Source organism: Octopus bimaculoides, chromosome 2 (genome assembly GCF_046866305.1).
Source record: "Octopus bimaculoides isolate indiv1 chromosome 2, ASM4686630v1, whole genome shotgun sequence".
Classification (NCBI taxonomy): Eukaryota; Metazoa; Mollusca; class Cephalopoda; order Octopoda; family Octopodidae; genus Octopus; species Octopus bimaculoides.
Genome location: NC_142929.1, coordinates 68813730 through 68821229, shown reverse-complemented (window position 1 = coordinate 68821229; position 7500 = coordinate 68813730). Strand labels below are relative to the sequence as shown.

General features: G+C 33.6%; 1 protein-coding gene and 1 long non-coding RNA gene across 7 annotated transcripts in view; one reads left to right on the top strand and one right to left on the bottom strand.

Moving 5' to 3' along the window:
• The window catches only part of LOC149137106 (uncharacterized), a 23300-nt gene extending 18352 nt beyond the window's left edge, over positions 1-4948 (top strand). Inside the window, exon 2 of the long non-coding RNA XR_016240624.1 lies at positions 2713-4948. This is a non-coding gene — a long non-coding RNA (uncharacterized LOC149137106). The remainder of the gene's footprint in view (positions 1-2712) is intronic.
• Positions 2861-7500, bottom strand: part of LOC106871674 (uncharacterized) — a 72185-nt gene continuing 67545 nt past the window's right edge. For all 6 annotated transcript variants that reach the window (XM_052978065.2, XM_089346911.1, XM_052978071.2 and 3 more), the window contains one exon: positions 2861-7500. This exon is cut by the window's right edge and continues 2595 nt beyond it. The gene's annotated coding sequence lies outside the window, so the exon portion shown is untranslated.

The window sequence follows — 7500 nt, the reverse complement described above, 5'->3', positions numbered from 1 at the left end:
ATGAACAGTATGTAACTAGAACCATTTTAATCCCTTCAAATACTAGGCTTCACTACCTCTGAGGATTTCTTCTGGTGAACACTTATCCTAAACATAGCAAAATTTGCATCTCCACTTCAAAACAAGGAAATACTTCAGGTCCTAACAACTAACCCTCAACAAAATTCAGGCGAAACCTACATGGGATATTCCTCTTACAGATGGTATGGTGCTGCTGCTATACAGATACATCCTAGAGTACACCCAAAGAAAGGTCAGCTATTTGATTGATTTCCTTGAGGTTGCTTACACCACACTTCAGCCTCTGGTCCATCAATGTGCTATCTCTTCTCTTTGTCTCTTCTGCTGCTATTACAGTGACTTCTTCTGTCTCCTCTCTCTATCTTTTCAGATGCTATTATTGTTATCTCTGCTGTTTTCCATATTTTCTGCTGCTACTGCAGTAACTTTTGCTGTCTCTTCTCCCTGTCTTTTCGGTTACTACAGTGACTTCTGAGATAACTGATCTCATGCCACCTCCACTCAAACATCTTCCTTTCTATTCTTGTTATCCTTATTCTGTCCTCTCTAAGTCCTTGCCATTAAGCATTACACCCAGTTCTCTCACTCCAAAATGTTGGCCCTCTGGAATCCCTTTCTCGCACATGTTTTTCTGGTAGCTATCAACTTGCAGCATTAAAGAAAAATGTTCAAGGCATGAATCTCACTGGTGTTAGATCTACAAATGGCCATGTTCATGGTCCCTTCCAACAGACCAAACCAGTAAGAGCAAGGAAAGCCTTGTGTATCCTCTCTTCCTGCTACTATGATGAGTTTTGCTCTATGAATATAGACTAATTTTTCCTCATTCCAGCGTCACTAAATCTCTCTTTCTCCATACCAAACACCTTTCACTGTCCTTTCTTTTGAGGATATTATCTTACTAGAACCCACTTCCCTCATTTTACTAACATGAAAAGTTCAACATATATAAAACAACTATACTTTAAGCTAAATAAATCTCCCAGCTTCGGGCAATGTTTTTTAATGTAATGATATTACCTGAAGCAAGACTGCACCAAATTGTCATAGTTACAACTTTATCTCGTAAGAAGATTTAAACTCTGAGGAAATGAACTTGTAAAAATTCTAACAGAATGTTAATTAAATTAAAAGGTCTGCTGTTACTGAAAAACATTTCGAGTAACCTAATAACAAAAAAAGAAAAAGAATAGTTACAGTTATTGCTTTTCCCTTTAGACTTGCAAATAAAATGAATATAATATGACTATATACCAAAAATATTCACTCTTATGGGAGATTTAGATAATAGATATTTCACTCACTGTAGCCAGTAGATATATAATTATTGTTGCTGATATGATTAGCAATAATGCCATGAGATTCAAGCTCTGTTCATAAAATAACTAATCTCATTAATGTAAATGATGACAGCATATTGGGTTTGGATAAAATAATAATTGGATGAAATTTGAATAACTGTTTATATTGATTAAATTACATAGACCACACACATGCACAAATAATGCTAATGAGAAAATAGTACTAATATACAGGTACAAGGTCAATTTTCTGCACCAGGAGTGATCACCTTTAAATTGAATACTAAATTTACTTAAATAATTAAATGAAATACAGGTGACTGCTCACTAATCTAGTCTGTTGGCTGTGGGAATTTGAAGTTTCTGCTTGTAAATTAGTGTGGATTATAAGAGATTCCAGATCATCAGTTTCTGGAAAGTTGGTGTTGTACCTGTATTATGGATTTAGATTTGAACGCATCATCATCATCATCATTTAATGCCTGTTTCCTATGCTGGCATGGGTTGGACGGTTTAACAGGAACTGATGAGCCAGAAGACTGTGCTGAGATCCAATGGTTAGATGCCCTTGTTAATGCCAGTCCCATTACAGAATGTACTGGGTGCTTTTTCATGGTGCCAGCATAAGTGAAGTTGCCAAGACAAGATCCCTTGACTGAGTTGGGGTGTAGTGTTATTGAGGAAAGTGGCTTTATGCCAGGTGATGAGAATTTAAAGTAGGATAGAGAGACAAGAACATGTGTCTTGCTGAAGAGGAGATACATGGCTGCCTCAGCTGGAAAGATAGCAATAGATGGTGAGAGTATGCCTCAAGGTAGAAGGTGAGTATCAGAAAATAGAGACAGGGGACTAGAAAGCATGGGTGGGTAGGTAAATTTGCAAGTGATAATAGTTATACACATCAAAATATACAATGGTAAAAGGGATACTTGCAATGACTTCTCAAACTATATGAGGAAATAATTAGGAAAATGATAATTTGATTGATTTAGAGAGAAATAACTTGCTCATTAACATGAGAAAATAAAATAGAAAGCCGAGTTTGTAGAATCGACAGCTACAAAGACAGCTCAATGAAATATCAAATATATCTTTAGAATATCTTACAACACTAACATTTTAAAAATATTATCCAGATCTCAAGTTTAATTTCCTAGCTTTCTCTTTCTTTACAAATGTGCTATAAAATAGCCCTTTATATGGGCTCTGATCAAATCACTTGCCTAGGAAGTACATGACTGAAAGCCCTTCACAGCAGCCTATCATATGGTTGTAAGAGAAATATTTTGCATATGTTTAAATAATTGTTTAATGCTTTACATTTTTTATTGTTTGTGTGTATAATCTCAAAAGTTTCTTTTCTTTTCTCCAATCATGATTCACAATTCAGAAACAGACAGGGAGAGATAGCTGTTTATATAAAGAAAAATCTTCAACCATCTAAAAATCTGCATGAATTTGGCAAGAATATTGTATATATTGTATATAGAAATTCTGAAAAATTTCTCTGTCTAATCAATCAATAATCAAGATGATAGTGACCTTACATGTTTTTATTAAAAATAAACATTTAAAAATGAAAAAAAAAAAAACCCAAACAAACAAACAAAAAGTTAATTGGACATTGTACGATGATGAAGATGATGTTGATAACACAAAACTGGTTTACAGTTAGCATGTTGTGTATAAAACATTTATACAGAAACTTTAACTTCACATATAGAATAAATTATAAATTAGTTCCTAAATTTTTTTACTTTTTTGTTTTTAAATTGAAGCTGTTTATAACTGCATCACTTTTAATAGTCAATAAATGCATTTTACATGAATTTTTGACACTTTGAAACCAGTTCTTTCATTATGCCACCACTAACAAATATAGTTGTTCTACGCTTGAATTTAATAATGAGGTAAAGATGAAAATTGCAGGAGGTTAAGTTCTTATGGTTAATGGATGGTAAATCACATTAACACTACTGGAAATATTTTGGCTTCTTGTGATGTATCTAGGGCAAATCAACTTGAAGTCCATACATCTCTAAGTTAAACATGGGTGGCATTAGCACTGCAGCTAATAAAACATTCATTATATGTGCAGAATGAGTTGCTGGCACTTCTTGCAGTGAACTTTGTCTCTTCATTGCACCTGTTTACACTTAGATGAACAGAACCGTTAAATGTTAAGTGTATTTAGCCACATTAAGAGCACAACACTTGTAATAATATTCAAATATCTGTTTGACAGATAGGTTGAAGCCCATTGAAAGCTCATTCTGTTACAACTCCTAGGATGGTTAACAGGATTTTGCTTTAAATGAACAATTGATGTCATTCTTTCATTTATATGTAGTAGCTGTTTGTTAGATTAAAACATAATGATTTCTCCACTCAACTTCCAATAATTTTCACCCAGTTCTAAAAGCAATATACTTGAAAAATGACACTTTGTAAGGGATGGTGGCATGAAAGATTCTGTGAACAATTTGGGATGTGGTTTTTGGAGGATATATTCTCACATGAAAAAGATAGATAGATAGATAGAGAGAGAGAGAGAGAGAGAAATAGAGAGAGGCTGAGTGAAAGCATTCAAAAAAATCTAATCAGCATTTGCAAATAATGCAATTATGTAGAAAAATAATTAAGCGCAATGGCAGGTTTTAGACAAGCCTTGTCAGAAAAGACAAGTTTATATGAGTGCTAATTTCAGTAGTGAGGCAGATGTTTGAACTCTTAACCCACAAATATCGAGGGAAATAAATACAGACATGAAAATATACAGGTGAATATTCATTCAGAAAATAACGAAAACATTGGTTAATATTGCAGATTAAAAAAAAAAAAAATTTTAAAGATATCACAAAATTAAAAATTTCAATATTTTATTTCAGACGAATGAATATTATTATCATTATTATTATCCTTCTTACTGTGTGATTTATATGAATATCATAAGTGAAATGTTTAATTCCAAAATAGTAAATATATATATATTTCTTTACACAAATGGTATTTCTGTTTTTCTTTTATTATTAGTATTTTCTTTTTCAATATAACAATTTTTTTTCTTTTCAAAATGCAAAATTGTTAATGTGTACACTAAAAGAAAAGAAAATGTGATTATCTCTTATCTGTACACATCATTTTTCAAATGCCCTCATTATCAACAAGAAAATTTCTTAACAATCCAACAAAGCTGGAGCTTATAAAAGTATCTATGGGCAGAAGAAATTAACTGTATGTCTACATTGACTGTCAGTATGAACTCTTGTGTATATATATGTATGTATATGTGTGTAACTGTTTATGCATATATGGGTACAGTTTGTGCATTTGTGACATCATGTATATATGGAAGTGTGTGCGTTTGCTTCAATATATAATAAGGTATGTTAATGCCCAGTGGCCAAATGGATAATGTACTGAACTCTTAAGTTTAAGAGCCATGAATTAATAATACTCAGCAGCAGAGATTGCACTGTCCTTAGGAAAGACACTTAACTCTACCTGCCTCAAACTGGAAATGAGATGTTGTGATGGATGGTATTATAATGTAACAGCTTTAGGAAGCACCTTATCAGTGATGTGCGAATGACCTAAAAGAATTAAAGAAGCAAAAAAAAAAAAAAGGTGCATGTGTGTGCATGCATATCTTTGTATATAGATGGGTATGTGTGCTTTGGTTGATATTATTCAACAAGAATAATAATAAATTATAACAAAATAATGGAACTTATTTGACTTTTGTTCTTTCTAATGTCTCAACTGTAATTTCCCCTTTCAGAAAAACAAAAAACAAAATTAAAACCATAATAATTATTCTTTCTACTATAGGCATAGGGCCGGAAATTTTGTAGGGAGGGGTTAGTTGATTACATTGACCTCAGTACTCAACAGGTACTTCTTTTATTGACTTCGAAAGGATTAAGGGATAAGTTGACCTTGACGGATTAAGAACTCAGAATGTAAAGATGGACGAAATGTTACTAAGCATTTTGTTCAGTGTAGTGATGATTCTGCCAGCTCACCACCCTGATTTCAAATTTTGGCACAATGCCAGCAATTTCAAGGGAGCAGGGCAAATCAATTATATTGACCCCCCCCCCCACCACTCAATACTTCATTGTTATTTTATTTTATTGAATCCAAAAAGATGAAAGACTAAGTTGAACTTGGCAGCATTTGAACTCAGAATGTAAAGCTAAAAGAAATTCTGCTAAGCATTTTGTCTAGCATGTTAACAACAGTGCCAGCTTGCTGCCCTAATAATAATAATAATCCTTTCTACTAAAGACACAAGGCCTAAAATGTTTAGTGGAGAGGGGGCTAGTTGATTATATTGACCCCAGTACTTGACTGGGACTTATTTTATCAAGCCCCAAAAGATGAAAGGCAAAGTCAACCTCGACAAAATTTGAGCTCAGAATGTAAAACTTGAAGAAATACTGTGAAGCATTTTTGTCTGATGCACTAACAATTCTGCCAGTTTGCCACCTTCTTAATACTAATAATAATGATAACAATCCTTTCTACTATAGGCACAAGGCCTGAAATTTGGGGGAGGAGGATAGTTGATTACATCGACTCCAGTACTCAGCTGGTACTTAATTTATTGACCCTGAAAGGATGAAAGGCAAAGTCAACCTTGGCAGAATTTGGAGATAATAATATTAATACAAAGATGAAACCAGTATTCATCATCATTTAACGTCCCATGCCAGCATGGAAAAATGGATGTTAAATGATGAAGATGATGATGAATACTGGTTTCTGACGAAAGCACAAAGCCTGCAAATTTGAGGGGAGGGGATTAGTTAGTACCATTCAAACCCAAGACTTGAGTGGTACTTTATTTAAGAACCCTGAAAGGCTGAAAGGTAAAGTTCAAATCGGAATCTAAAGAGCCATAGCAAACAAATACTGCAGGGTATCTTTTTCTGACACAAATGATTCTGCCAGCTCACCATCTTAAATATCAATAATTCTTTCTAATATAAGCACAAAGCCCGAAATGTGTAGGGAGGGAAAAGTTGATTAAGCCAACTCTAATATTTCAATGGTACTTTATTTAATCAACCCTCAAAGAATGAAAGGCAAAGCTGACCTCAGTGAACTGAGAATGTAAAGAGTTGGAAGAAATGGTGCTAAGCATTTTGTCTGTGTTAACAATTCTGTTAGCTCATCACCAAATAATAATAATAATAATATTCCTTTCTAATTTTTGATACAAGGCCAGCAATTTTGGATGGAAGGGGAAGTCAATTACACGAGCATCAGTATTCAACTGGCACTTATTTATTTGACCTTGAAAGGATGAAAGAAAAAGTTGACTGTGGTAGCATTTGAACTCAGAATGTAAAACCAGAAGAAATGCTGCTAACCATTTTGCCTGGCATAGTAACAATTCTGTCAGTTTGTTGCTTTAAATAATAATAACAGCAATTTCAGGGAAGGGGTAAGTCAATTACATTCAATTACATCAACCCCAGTGCTCAACTGGTACTTATTTTATCAACATTAAAAGGATGAAAGGCAAAGTCAACCTCAGTGGAATTTGAACTCAGAAGATAAAGTCAGAAGAAATGTCACTAAGCGTTTTGTCCAGTGCAGTAATGATTCTGTTAACTCACTGCCTTTTTAATGGCAACAAATTAATAAAAAGGAAAACATTTATTTAGAGATTTAAAGTGTACCTGTATGTCAATAGTTTGCAATCTAAAGAGACTATATTAATTCAGTAGTTGAACTTGATAACAAAAGAAAGTTTTTTGTCTAAATAAAAAAGATCAACACGTGAATAGTTTAAGATGATAACAGGGACCAGTTATAAAGCTGAGTGTTGATCATTTGTCATTGAGAACTGGTGGCTAAATAATTTACTGTTACTGATGTTTCTTACTTCTCTATATACAGGAAAACATAAAGTAAACAAATAAATGAAGTTAGGTTTCCAGCAAGAAATATAACAAGTGAAACTAGTACAGAAAGCCAGCAATTATGGGGAGGGGATAAGTTGATTACATCAACCCCAGCATTCAACTGGTACTTATTTTATCAACCCAAAATGGCTGAAAGGAAAGGTTGACACCGGTGAAATTTGAACTCAGATCCTAAAGATAGACGAAATGCCACTAAGCATTTCACTTGGCACTATAATGATTCTGCCAGCTTGCTATCTTGA